The sequence below is a fragment of the Octodon degus genome, unplaced genomic scaffold (genome assembly GCF_000260255.1).
Source record: "Octodon degus isolate 3935 unplaced genomic scaffold, OctDeg1.0 scaffold00207, whole genome shotgun sequence".
In the NCBI taxonomy this organism is placed as follows: Eukaryota; Metazoa; Chordata; class Mammalia; order Rodentia; family Octodontidae; genus Octodon; species Octodon degus.
Window position 1 is genome coordinate 2,164,509 of NW_004524783.1, and position 13,736 is coordinate 2,178,244.

The 13,736-nt window shown below is 44.9% G+C and overlaps 1 protein-coding gene across 1 annotated transcript in view; it reads right to left on the reverse strand.

Annotated features, from left to right (window-relative positions):
- The window catches only part of Fbxl7 (F-box and leucine rich repeat protein 7), a 442,277-nt gene that overhangs the window by 293,960 nt on the left and 134,581 nt on the right, over positions 1–13,736 (reverse strand). Inside the window, exon 2 of the mRNA XM_012517724.2 lies at positions 7,660–7,749. The gene's annotated coding sequence lies outside the window, so the exon portion shown is untranslated. The remainder of the gene's footprint in view (positions 1–7,659; positions 7,750–13,736) is intronic.

The window sequence follows — 13,736 nt, forward strand, 5'->3', positions numbered from 1 at the left end:
CATAATTAGTGTAGTTTTTCAAAAGTTACCTAATTTACAATGAAGTAGTAGCTTAAACAATGAGAAAATCTTGGCCGTGAAGTGATGAGCTGCTAATTGAATTACCAAAATACATTAAGTTCCAGCAGCTAAGATCTTGTAAAGTTTTCCAGAATGATCCTCACATTCTGAGGGTCAGGGAAGGCTAAAGTTAAGGGCGAAGGGGGAATACAAATTGTGAAACAGCACCACCCTCCCCTCCCTATCCGGGGCAAGGTCTCTTCACACACTTGGGTCTCCCCCTCCCGAGAGCCCCATCCAGCCTTCCAATCTGCACTTCACTCTGCAGCGAGTTTTCAGCATACTCGTTCAGCGGCACTTTCTCTCTCTAGTTCTTTACTTTTCCTTCCTCATTTCACATTGCTTTGGCCACACTTTGATGCCACAGGTTGACTTTGGTTGTATTGCAGTACTGGGCCATGCTCTGAGATCAGTCCCTTCCTCTTGCAGAGACGCACAGCTGAAGAATAAACTCACAGCTCACTTGCAAAGGGAGAAGAAGCTAACTCACACTGGCACGTTACACGTACTTCACAATTTTCCTCATGATTAACTTGAGTATCAATTTCAAACATTAGACCTGTTTGGTGCAATCTATTAATCAGACGATAATGGTAACCTATGAAGAAGCACTGTGTTCCTCTTCTCATTGCAGAGACAAAATACTGGGTCCCACAGTTGAAGGGGGGAAAGGTTAACGACTTAGCTCACAGCTTGTGGGAGTTTTACCAACCCACACTGGCTCCAAGACAAGGTGGCACGGCAGAGCAGCACCACGGAGGGGAAGCAGTTTATGTCAGGCAACAGAGAGCAAAGCAAGCGAGCGAGCGAAGCCACAAGCTTCTCTCTGTCCCTTTTATTGTATCCAGGCTGCTAGGATTTGGGCAGCATCCAACCAAGCAGTAGACCTGTTTAGTAATCACCCACCCTTAATCCTCGCATTGCCCTGTGAATCAATCACACACTCTAGATTCAGCCACCTGGGAAAAATCCCCACCTACGATTGCATGAGGCTTCCGCAGGGCGTCCAGACACAAGCACTAACGCGCATTTCAACAGTTTAATAAAAATGCAGCTTGTACACTCGATTTTGTCTTCTGTGACTAAGAATTTAAAGCCAATTCCTAGCTGATATGTGAATCATGAAAGTGTTTCCACATATAATATTGGTGGTGCAGTTGCAGTTATGAGCTGACACTGGAAAAGATGCTTCTAAGAACTTTTGAAATATGCTTTGATACAAACTTAGAAAATGATCAGCATGAAATTCTCAGTCCACGAATTTCATGGGACTTGGGACCACACTGGTCCTTCCAGGTTCTCCTGTTTTAATTTCCCAATTAAAACATCCACACCTGCTTCTTAAGAGCCTTATGACAATGAAGCAAAACTGAATGCAATCAGGCTCTTGATAGCTCTATTAAAAGCCTGAAATAAATGATGCCAGAATGTTGATTGAATTTGCTGAATAGCAAGAAAGGATTTTAGGGAAACTGAATCCACCTTGAGTTGAAAGCATCTTTCTCTCCCAAGGTGATTCATGTGTATTATTTTTAAGAGTACGCTCAAGAATTAGAAGACAATATAAAGAAGGCAAAGTGCATTAAAACAAAGCCAGATGGCTCAGCATTTTTAAAATAACTATTCAGAGCTCATCTAATTTGGGCCTTGAAAACGTGAGAACTTATGACTGTATAAATAAACTTTTGATTTTACATTCCATAGAAGAATCTCACAACAATTTTTTTAAATAAACCAACCCATTTCACATGTCTCCAAGGAAAGACATAAAATTATGGTCTTTTAAGGAGCTAAGCAGCCAGTTTCATCAATGATATTAAGCTAATGTGCTGAAAGGCTACTCTAAAATTTAGCTAATAGAAAAGTAGCATCTGTCTCCAGGCAACAAGCTAATCTACTCAAGCGGGTTAAAACCCTTTTCCCTTTTTGGACACACTGTTCATCCTACCGGAAGAATGATCTATTTGGGCTGAATGATCTTTCTCCAAGTCTTCCACCACCCTTGCCAAACCTGCAACCAGCTCAAAACATCCAGGAATTAAATGTAAAAGATAAAGACAATGAAGTACTTTCAAACGCAAAAATCAACTTAAAAAAAAATCTAAAAGAGTACAAAATAGTATTAAAACAGAAAAATTACAAATGATGCAGAATTTCACTAAACAAAATATGAATTTCACAGTATTTGTTGTAATGCATAGTGTTGTCTTCAGATTAGTTGTTCATATTATCAGATATATGCATGCAAAATTGGAAGAAAGAAATATATAAGAAATTAAGAAGAGAAAAAGGACAAATAATTGAAAAAGGAGATAAAACAAATTAAGCATGAACCGCTCCTTTCCACAGACCCGCAGAAGTCCACAGCACAGTCGTCCAAACCGTCCCGCTCCCATGCAAATGCGTGCTGCCTTCCTCTTATTCGCCCGCTCTCACCAAGACATGCTGCTTCCGGCTCTCGCTTGATGAGTTACCAGGTGTACAGCCTTGAACAAATCTCAGGTCTCTGTGGCCGAGGCATTGCTTTGTCAAACAGGTAAATGAGATCTGAGAACTGGCGGGCCCTTTGTGGCTCTGAAATCCCATGATCCCACAGGAGCCTGGCTTTGCAATCAGGGCCTAGAAAGCAGCCTTCACATCCTTACCTGTGCTGTCAGTGAGTCTGGTAGCTGAACTTGGTGATATTTAAAGAACACCTGGATGAAGCACACTCTTCATCAGCCATTACTTCTCACCTTCAGAGTAAGTGGCTTGCTTTATCCTAGCTCCAAAGAAGCCTGAGTTGTTGAACCGTCACCCGGAATGCCATGTTCTCCTCCTTCTGCGTTCTATGATGGGAGCCAACATTCGGCTTCTTGTTTCTAGGAAGCTTCCAGCTGATCTAACCCAATCCAGTTGAATCTGCTCAGGGCTGGCTGCCATGAGCTCTATCCAAGAACGGGCTGGATGTGACTTTCGTTGCTGAAGGTCAAAGGCTGTTCTTTCTAGGAGAGAATGCCCCATGGAGGAGAAAGACTGAAGAAAAGTAGGAGAGAAAGAATAGCAACGCAACTGGAAAGAATTAAGCAGTCTTACTATATTGGAATGCAGATTATGTTGGGAAGAAATGGAACATTTCCAGCTTTCTACACTTGAACCTAAACCCCCTACAGTGTCAGGAAATCAGAAACTTAAACTGTCACAAGAAATATAATGGACTATAAAGAAAGCCTACACTACTTATCAAGGAGAAAACCCTGCTGGCTGCCAATTCCTTAAAAGGAGTGTGGTTTTTGAGTCACAAAATTTTGCCTGAGACATTAGAACAAAACACTCCTAGTGGGTCAAATATCTCATTTTCTCATGGGTTAATACCACACTTTGTCACCCTCTAACCCTACCATGCACAGAGGAGCTGCCTACAGCAGGCAGGCTAGCTGGAACTTGAGACAGATGAAAGGAACGCATGGCATTATCAGAGAAGCAGAATTGCTGGCGTGAGCAAAAGTGATGCCTCCGATGTTAGACTGGGCCCAAGAACCCTAATATTTAAGCTGAGGTCACAGACAACCATCAAAGCTAAGAACAGCGTTTTTGAGACCTAAGCCTCTGATCTCTCCGGCCACCCAGAGCCTCAGAGGAGAGCATGCATTACGATGAGCGAGCTGTGTGCTCGCTGGAAGCTCACAGGCACTCGCAAACCAGCGAGAGAGGCACAGAAGCTCTTGGCCGGCGGCCCTGCGCTCTGCCGTGGCGGTCTCATCTCCTGGACAGTGCTCGCCACCATTCACGTTCTCCGCCCAGAGGGAAGAGGCAGCATTTTCAAAGGATAGCCTAGAGCTAGTGAAGCTCCAGGCCGAAGCCCATGCAGCGGTGGCAGATGCCCGCAGCACTCTCTGTGTGCACAACTCAATAATTTTTAGTAAAATCACAGAGCCCTGGGCCAGGGAGATAGCTTAGTAGAATAAGTGCTTGCCTGGCAAGCGCAAGGGCCTGAGTCCAATCCCCAGTTCTGTCAATAAATAAATAAATAAATACATAAATACATAAATACATAAAATGAAATAAAATTGCAGAGCACCATCACTGTCCCAATAATTTCCCTTGTGTCCACTTACGGTTTCTCTCCTTTCACGCCCAAGTCAATGCACACCGGAGTGTCCTTCCCTCTCCTCTACCTCTCTAGTATTCACCAGTACTGATGGTATAGGGCACTACCAACATGTTTCCTAGTAAATAAAGGTCACTTCTGTACCACTGTACCTGCAGCCACCTGGTGGAGGTCACCCACACATCTCTACATGCAAGTACATGTATGTACACACATATACCAACAGCAACCAGGGAACGAATGTAGACTCTTCCCCAACCCAGAAAAGACCAGCAATGCTGCTGGTACTTCTACCCCAGCTGTATTAGATAATGCCAGGATTCTCAAAGGCTGGAGAAAAAACAGAACATTATGCATCACAATGCATCCATCGCTTTTAGAAATCAACAAGTATGTTCTTGACACCAAAGGTTACACATTCTTGAAAGCAACAGGAAAAGAGGAAGACAATCAGAGGGACCCTTTTATTTGGGCGGAGGCACTGAGGATTAAATGTGAGACCTTGGCACTGAGCTATCATCCCAACCCTCAATTAAATTTTTACACTGAGACAGGGTCTCGCTATGTAGCCTCCACAGCGCCTCTTCTGGGCTGGAACTCACCCTGCGCTTCAGGATCCTACGGGGCCCGGGCTCTCCAGGGCTGTCCCACTGTGTGCTGCTCAGGGCGCCCTTTCCAATGAGCTCCTCCTGCAGGAGAAGCCAGCACTTGCCTTCAGATGGTTTGCCACAGTGCTGCCTCCAGGGCTTATCTGGGTGTCTCTGGGAAGAGATTCACACGCCCAGTGGAAGTACTGGGTGGCAGGATGAGCTGCTTCAGTCACTTGGCTCAAGAGATGGGCCAAGGCTCTGTCCTCTTCCTAGAGAAAAGTAGCACTGGCTACCCTGGCTTCATCTTGCAAATGCAGCAGATATCCCTGAAATATTGTCTATGTAACTAAACACACACTGTTTGTATTGTAATATTTTGAATTTGCATTGACTAAACATTAGTAACACCATCAATCCATACATAAAAATAGCTGAAGTGACACTCTCCCCCAAACTTTTTCACTTATGCAAGCAAGCAAATGGCATCTTTCAAATGGTAAGGTTCTTCCTCTCAAACTCTGGAGAGAAGGTTCATACTAATTTAATACAGTTGCTAGAAATTCTGTTTCATATAAATGTCACATTTTCCTGTTTTCTTCTCCTAGTTCTACCCGTGGAATGACAGAAAATGCGTATGGCAAAATGTAGAAATTATTGGCTTGGCCTGAACCTCCTCCTAAGAGAATAGCAAAAGTAAGGGAATATTTGAAGTCCCTATAGAATTACTCTTTAAGTATTAGGAGCAGATATTTTTACACACATGAAGCCCCACAGTTCCTTTCCCCAACTCCTGCAACAAAGCTCAGAGCTCTGTATTTTCTATTTTTAAGGGGTAAAGATAATAAGAAAACTTAAATGCAGAGAAACACAGAGGTTATTTAGATGTCTAACTTTTGCTTTCCATGCCATTCGAATGAGACTTCCACTGCAGTAAGAGTGAGTTACTACAGGGCCTGGGGAGATGGCTCAGTGGAATAAGTGCTTCCCTGGCAAGCTCAAAGACTTGAGTTCAATCCCCAGTTCCACCATAAAAGAAAAAAAGAGTGAGAAATGATGATGGGAGGAAGTGACTATCTCCCAAAACATACTTCTCACTAGAGAGAATTGCACTGCATGGGGCTGACGTGATTTGCACTCTGGCTTCTAAGAATGAGGCCCTGAAAAGCAAATGTCTAGAATCAGTTAACGAGATCCGCACATTACCTTAACTGAATCTCAAGAGTGGTCTAATACCCATATTTGAGTCAACAGGCAGAAAATTAAAATTGGATTGCTTTCTGGTGCTTCAGTGCACAGAGGGAAACACTGTAATCTGTGCTCCTGACAGTGCTGGTGACGTTATCAACCAAGGCCTTGCCCGTGTGAGGACCTGAATGGTACAAGGGACACTGTGGAAGGAAAAGAAGCTGTTCAAAGGGAGGGAACACCTGGGATAGCGGAAAGAAGAAAAGAGAAGGAAGGAAAAAGGATACACACGTACACACACGTACACACACGTACACACACGTACACACACACACACAACAGCTTGGATAATTGTACTGCTGATTTCTGCTGGTCTATTGAGAGGTGCAGTTAATGCTTCATTATTTTTCTCTCCTTGTAAATTGTTTATAACTTATTTGGACCAATTTTGCGTGCTTATATCTGGTCATCTGAACAACTAATTTGAAGACAACGCTATGCAGTATAACAACCACTGTTGACTTCCTATTATTTTGTTCAGCAAAATTCTGCATCATTTCTAATTCTTTTTTACTATTATTTTAATCTCTTTAACACAAACATAAACACAAAGAACAAGATCCTGTCACAGAAGCTACGTATACATTTAACAGCCCCAAGTAGGCTCTTCTCTGCTGCCTGAAACAAACAAAAGCTACCAAGACGAGATACGAAGGCGAGCCGCAGAGAGCCGCCGGCACCGGCTGCAGGTGTCCAGGCGTCACATGCAGCAGACGCTGAGCCTCGGCAGCAAGGCAGACGTGTGCGTCTCTCCAACACTCTGCGCGCCGTAGGAAGGCAGCGTGAACACCACGCAAACAGGCTGACGCTGCAGGCTCCCAGCGGAGGCTCCCTGGACCTCCATTGAGCAGTGAGGTTCGAGACAACGCGAGTTCACAGAATAAGTCAGTTAGCTGTGTTTAACATTCAAATGAAAGGAACTGATTCTACAATTGGGTCAACTTTATACTAAATCCTTACAAAATAAACAATTCCTCAATCAAGTAGTAACTGATAACTCCTCAAGTAATGTGAAACAATGAAATCCCAACATGTATTTTACAAACACAGATGTCAAATTCTTCAAGAATACCAATGACACTACAAGTACAAGGTCCCGAGTTCGATCTCTGGTACTCCCCCAAAAAACCGCAACAAAAACAAAGAATACCAATGGCTCTAATCTTGGCCCTGATAGGCACGCTTTTCACTTATTCTTTAATTAAGAAAATGTCTCCTGCTTTTCATAAATGTTGGTGATTAATTTAAGTCCTCAAAATTGCACTGCCCGTGACCCTCCCATCAGGCCACCCCTAGTCCCAGGAGCACTGTTTTACAGGCTTTTGTAAGCATTTCCAACCATGGTGCAGTGGTTTCATGATCAAACTGTTTTCCAAACTAAAAAACAAGTGCATAATATCATCGAGGCCTCCTTGAAACCAGCCTGCTATAGCTTCACATAAATACTGGTCTTTGCCTTAGATGCGACACTTAAATCCCAGCAAATCCACCATAAAGAACAGCTGGAGCAGGACAACCAGAAGAAACCCAAGAGAGCCTCGACCTTCTCCTTTCCAACATACTTAGGCACTGCCGGTCGGTAGAACAGAACCAAGACTCCCGCATTTTCTGTGTCTTCCAATAACAGCCAGCACCCTAAAGGGAAGGTGGGAGCCACGAGGACCCGACACCTACCTTCGCTGGTAGCCACATTCTTCTGGGCTTTGGTCGGCGTGTGATCCGTGCTGGAACTCACGTCAGATGAGATGCTTGAGCTGCCTTTGCCTAGAGAAAACAGGAAGGAGCAGAATTTCAGTTTGGTGATTTCAGAAGAGGGCCATGCCTTCCACAGGGTCCCATACCAAGCTACATCATTTATTTCCAAGAAAGGAGTTCTGATATCAAGAATGGAATTCATTGTTCTTTACCTTATGCATCAAGTATCTTTGGGCAAATAATCTGATCTGTGTTATAGCAGAGCTAAAGACATGGCTTGACTATAAACTCAGGCAAGATTATAAAACACAGTCAAATAGGATAGTATAGTTCCACCCTGGCATGCATGTGTGGAGCACAACTACTGCGTTAGCTTTTTATTTGCAGCTATAAACCATGTGTTTCTCAGTGAACAACATGAGCAAATCTGAGAAAGAGGCATTATCAGAAAGCGAGAGCCTACCTGTTCCACACAGCTACACCACACTAAGGAAACAAATTTCATGTTTAAATAGAGTCCCCTTTAATAGGAGAAACACTTCATTTTTCTGTTGCAGTGGTTCTTACTGAGGGACAGTCTTTCCATCCAAAGGGACATCTGGCAAAGTCTGCTATAATTTTTGGTTGTCACAGCTGGGGCAGGTTTGCTACGGGCATCTCTTGGCAGTGGCCAGAGTGCTGCTAGCCACCTCAGAATGCACAGGACAGCCATCCAACAAGAATTATTCTATCTGGGGGAGGTTGAGAAGTCCTGGTCTTGGTACTAGTGGTTCAGGACTAAGTTTCTAGTCCTCTAAACTTTTACATAATCATATACCTTGCTACTGATAAATATTCTCCAAATGTCACTTCAATGTCTGTAAATCTGAACTACAATTTATTTCCCAGAGAGTTATCTCATAGTTAAGATAGGCAGAATTCAAATATGTACCAGTGTACCCATGTCACCGTGTCATCTTCTTCAACTAAGTGTAAGCAGAACACGCAAATAACTGACCTCGAACCAATACAAGATGGCAAAGGTAAGAGGATTTTACATATGTAATTGAAGTCCCTAAGGACTCGACTTAATCAGCTGAAAGGCAACGGTGTGCCTGACCTAATTAGGTGCAGACTTTAGGAGGATCTAAAAGAGAAAGCCTCCTCTTACTAGTCTTACTGCCCAACCACCACAGTGCTGACACCCCAAGGAAGGATTCTTCCAACAAGCATGGGGCTGGGAAGAGGGCTCCAAGGACTGCATGATCAGTGTCTTGACTGCTGCTCTGTAAAACTGCAGAAAAGACCCAGGTAATTCACAAACAGAAATCTGATGTAAGGAATCATTGAAAGTAGATGCTGAGTTATGCTCTAAGGTATGGTATATTTTTATGCAGCAATAAAAATTAATGTGATGAGCAACTAATTAATCACAGATGAACTCTTCACCCCACACATTATGATCCCAGTCCTAACATTCACATGGGAATTTTTTTTTTTTTTTGCAGTGGTTTACCATATGAACGGTCCATGCAATGGAATGAATCTTCACAGCCCCCCGACACTCACCTATTAAGACCCTAAGCCCATGACATGGTATTGGGAAGCGGGGCCTTTGTGATTCACTGGATCATGGGAGTGGAGCCCTTCTGCGAGAGCTCCCTGACCGCCTCTACAAGTGAGGACACAACGAGAAGACAGCTGCGAGTGAACCAGGCAGTCAGCTCCACCACACTGAACCGGCCAGCACCTTGATCTTGGACTTCCTGGTCTCCAGAACTGTGAGGCATTGACTTCAGGTGCTTATAATCATCCCAGTCTACAGTACTGGTTACAGTCATCTGAAAGAACTATGACAGTACAAGTCTCAGGTAGAAGGAGCTTATTGTCTAAATGCATGCAGAATAGAAAAGCACAAATAGATTTGCATCTAAAGAGCTTCAGGACTTTGCTTGTTTATATGGAAAGTTATAGAGCAATTCAGACTCGTGGATAACACCAACACAGCACACCAGTGCTGCTGTCTCCTCTCGCTACTGCCCAGACTCACTGTGGCCTGTGGCTCTGAAACCAACTTTCATCAGCCCTGCCCACTGTGCAGATTTCTCCCCCGCAGCTGGCTGGGTTGGTACTGCGGCTCTAGTACTCTGCACACAGTCCTCCCCATAGTCGGGCAGTAGCTGCCATCGCTCCCGCCTGCAGGCGGGTTGTCACCGTGGGCTGGGAACCGTGTGCACTTCGGGTCTCTGCTGTTCAGTCTTGGACGTGCACTTCTCCTCCTCACAGCCCAGTGCCTTCCCTGACAGGGAATGAGTGACGCCTAAAGACTCAAAACAGTGCAGGATTCTATGATCCACCGCATTACTCTTCAAAACTGAGTAATACAAACACTTCTAATGGAGCCAAAAGCATCAGTGTGTACCATCTACATATCAACTTAAATTATTTTAATTATATTATTGCTTAGTGATGTGAAAATGGAAAACTAGAAATAAATTCCATATGTTCTAGCTCAGATTCAACAAGAAAACCAAAACAAAAGAATAAGCACAGAAACAATAAACCCACAGCACTCAAGTTAACAGCATTCACTTAATGCGAAAGACGGTGTTACTCTGCAGAGAAAACTTGGGTTTCAAAGCCAAAGTACAATACTGGTGGCATGAAAGCCGATGTCCTTCGCGACTGGCACGCTGCGCTCCCTGCGCCAGCCTGCGACCTGCGACCTGCGCACAGCTTCCTCTCGGAGCTCGGGAGGCCCTTCCTGCCCCCACGATACGACACATCACTTCACCTCCATTCGGACCCTCTCATTCACATTTTTAACCAACGAACTTCACCTTTGTGATTTGCTAAGGCTTTTTGCTTTATTTAATTTTCTCCCATGTGAGCTAAAGCCCCAAAAGAGGAAAAGTAAATGAATAATTAGGTACCGAATACAAATAAACATCAAAGTGAGAAATAAACTAATACACTGAAAAAAGTAAACATTATCTGTAATGGATTAACACAGACACACACATCATTGCAAACTGCTCTGTGGAGGACTCACCTGCTGGATCAGTCACTTGGGTCACCGGGGACACACTACTAGGCCAGGAGCATGACCTGGAACGTGCTGGTGTCTCACTCCCACTGAGCCATCCCCCAGGCTCTCTCTTAGAGGGTGCCAGTTTTCCCAGCATTGATGACAAAGGGAATAGACTCTAAATGGGAATCATACCAGTGAGGGATTCTGGGTCCCTTTTAATTTAAAAATTCCCTGAAGTAACATGCAAAACTAAGCATCTTCTCCGTTCTCATTCCTGGTGCCCAGGCTAATGCTGCTACTGAAAACAAGAGAGTCTGAGTTTTCTTTGCGATTCCTTACAGCTAGCATGGAAAAGGGCAGCTAAAAAATCAGTACTTGACAAAATATAAAGAAATGGCATCCCCTGACTCTAAACATTTTAGAAGTCCGAGAAATCTCTTGCAAAAGTGACTTACTGGATGAATTCTGGAGAGCACGCGTTAAATCCGTCATGTGGATTACAGATGCACTTCTCGCGTGAGGTCCGCCAGCTACCGCGTGGCCGCATGGGCCGCCTGAGCCCTGGGTCGCCTGCTCTGTCCACTCCCTTGTTTCCGGCTGGTAGTGGCAGACCTTGAGTCTCACTCGGTACCAAATGTCCACATGAAGGACAAAACTTTCTTCAGTGTCAAAATCAAAGGAGCCCTGGATCATACTGATCATTATTCTGGGATACTTTCTTTTATTTATTTATTTTGTGGATCTACAGTTTATATCTCTGTCCATACAGAGTAATATTAGTTATCTCGGGACTGGGATTATAGCTCAGTGACACAGTGCTTGCCTAGCAACTGTGAGGTCGTGAGTTCGATTCCCAGGATCGAAAAGAAAAGAAAAGAAAAGAAAAGAAAAGAAAAGAAAAGAAAAGAAAATTGCTACCTGACAGAGTACTATTAGTTATCTCAAAGAATGATTTTGGTTAATCCATGGCCCGGATGCATACTAGTTTTGGGGAAGAAACTGAATGCATGTTGTAACAGTGTATTAGGACTTTTGAGTCTAAAGGGAGCAGTTTAACAGGTGACTTCTCTGCAGCTGGATGCCAGAAGCAGAGACAAAGGAGGAAGAACAGCATCCTGCGCACTGTGCTCCCCTTCACTGCGAGGGAAAAGCCCTGAATGCTGGGCTCTTTGGGTTTGCTTCTCTTCTGCACACCACACCACAGCACTCGGAAGCGGGACTCAGGAAGGAGACAGAACAAAAGGAAATGAAACGGAGATGGCTCTGCTGCTGCCGGCTTCCGTTCTCCTTTCTAGGCAACTGCTGTGGGAACTGCTTCTTTGTCTACTCCGATGTCCCAGCTCACCTATCAAGTGTCTTCCCGGCCACTGACCGGGATCCAGACCATGTGCACACAACTGCTCAGGCCGTGGCAGAGTCGGCAAGCAAGATGCATTAACAGCCCTACTCTGTGGGAGCCACAGCGCGGAGCCCACCCAAGTGACAGCATGCTTGGCCTAAGAAAAGCCAAGAACTTGTGCCGTTACCAAATGATTAAATGAACTCACCATTCAAGAATAAGACCTACTTTAGGATTCAGCTTTCTACAGATCGTTTTGTGAATTACAAATTATGTGACACGTGCAGTTTGTATGCACAATTCAGTGGCATTTATTACACTTAAGTGTGCGCAGCCACCAACATTATTCTAGAACATTTCAGCACGAGAAGCAGGAGTCTCTGAAAGCATTCAGGAATATTCTGCATGCCTGCTTACCCCAGCATCTAATCAGCTTTCAGTGTTTCAGAACTGCCTTTTCTAAATACTTTACATAAGCAGATTCACACAAGATTTACCCTTTTGTGTCCGGCTTATTGCACGTAGCACAGTGTCTCCATCCGCACTTCATGAGCCTTGTTTACGGCTGAATAGCACTTCAGTACGTGCCCACGTTACATTCTGTCTGTGTGTTCCCCTGCTGGTGGACATCCGGGGTCTTTCTGCCTCCTGGCTACCATCATTCTTGCTGCAGTGAGGGGGCGCTGGCTTCTGACTGCTTGTGGGTTTAGATGTTGGACTTCCAGGTCCTGCTGCCAGCTGAAAAAATACCTTGAGTGCTATGGCTGAAACTGATAAGCAAAGTACACAGAGCTGCCTGTGAAAATAATACCAGGACCCGAGGGCGTCCAGCAGCAGCCCCAGGACCATTTAAGCCTTCTCAGGTTTCAGGGTGTAGAGAGACTTGGGGTGTGGGAAACAACATAAGAAAGCTATTCCGGAGTATTACTGCATCCTCCAGGCAGGGCTGTAGGATGCTACTGGCCACTGCGAACCCAGAATAGCCAAAGAGCAGACGGCACAGGGCTGTGCAGAGCATCTGGAGCCAAGCGCACTGCTCCCGGAGGGCTGGAACTGAAAAGCCAGGGGCAGGGACCACCCCTTCTGCCCCCAGGTGGGGACCCACTAGCTTCAGGCAGGCCCACAGGGCTGGGAGGAAGGCCTGCGCCATGTGCACAGGAGGAGGAAAGCCACCCACGACACACCACGCCCTGTGCATCCAGGCCCTAGAGCTCAGAGGTGCCATCACCTCAGTGCTGTCAGCTTAGGAGCCACAGGGTGAACGCAGGAAGCGTCGAGCAGGACTCGCTGTCCTGAGGAGCAACAGTGTTCTCGCAGCCGCACTCTTCTGCCTTGACACAGAAAGGTTCAGTGAGAGAAACTTCTCAACTGAAGCCAGTCTTCCCTGCATTGTTCCTAGAAGCTGTGATTATAAGTAGGACTTTCACACAGTGGAAACCCACAGGACAACAGGGTGGCTGGAGTCAGCCAAAGGGGACACGCACCTCCCTGGACACAAGCAGCCAGAGTCAGGCTGCCTGCAGGGCCAGAGTCCTGGCTTCCCTGGTAACTGGCTGGTTGACCTTGCAGATACTTATTTTGCAATATTTTACTTTCCTCATCTGTAAAATGGGTTAATGGGATATAAAGGTAGCTTCACAGAACTACTATGAAAGAAAAATGAAATTGATACATAAATTGCTTGTAATGCTATATATATATAAATTA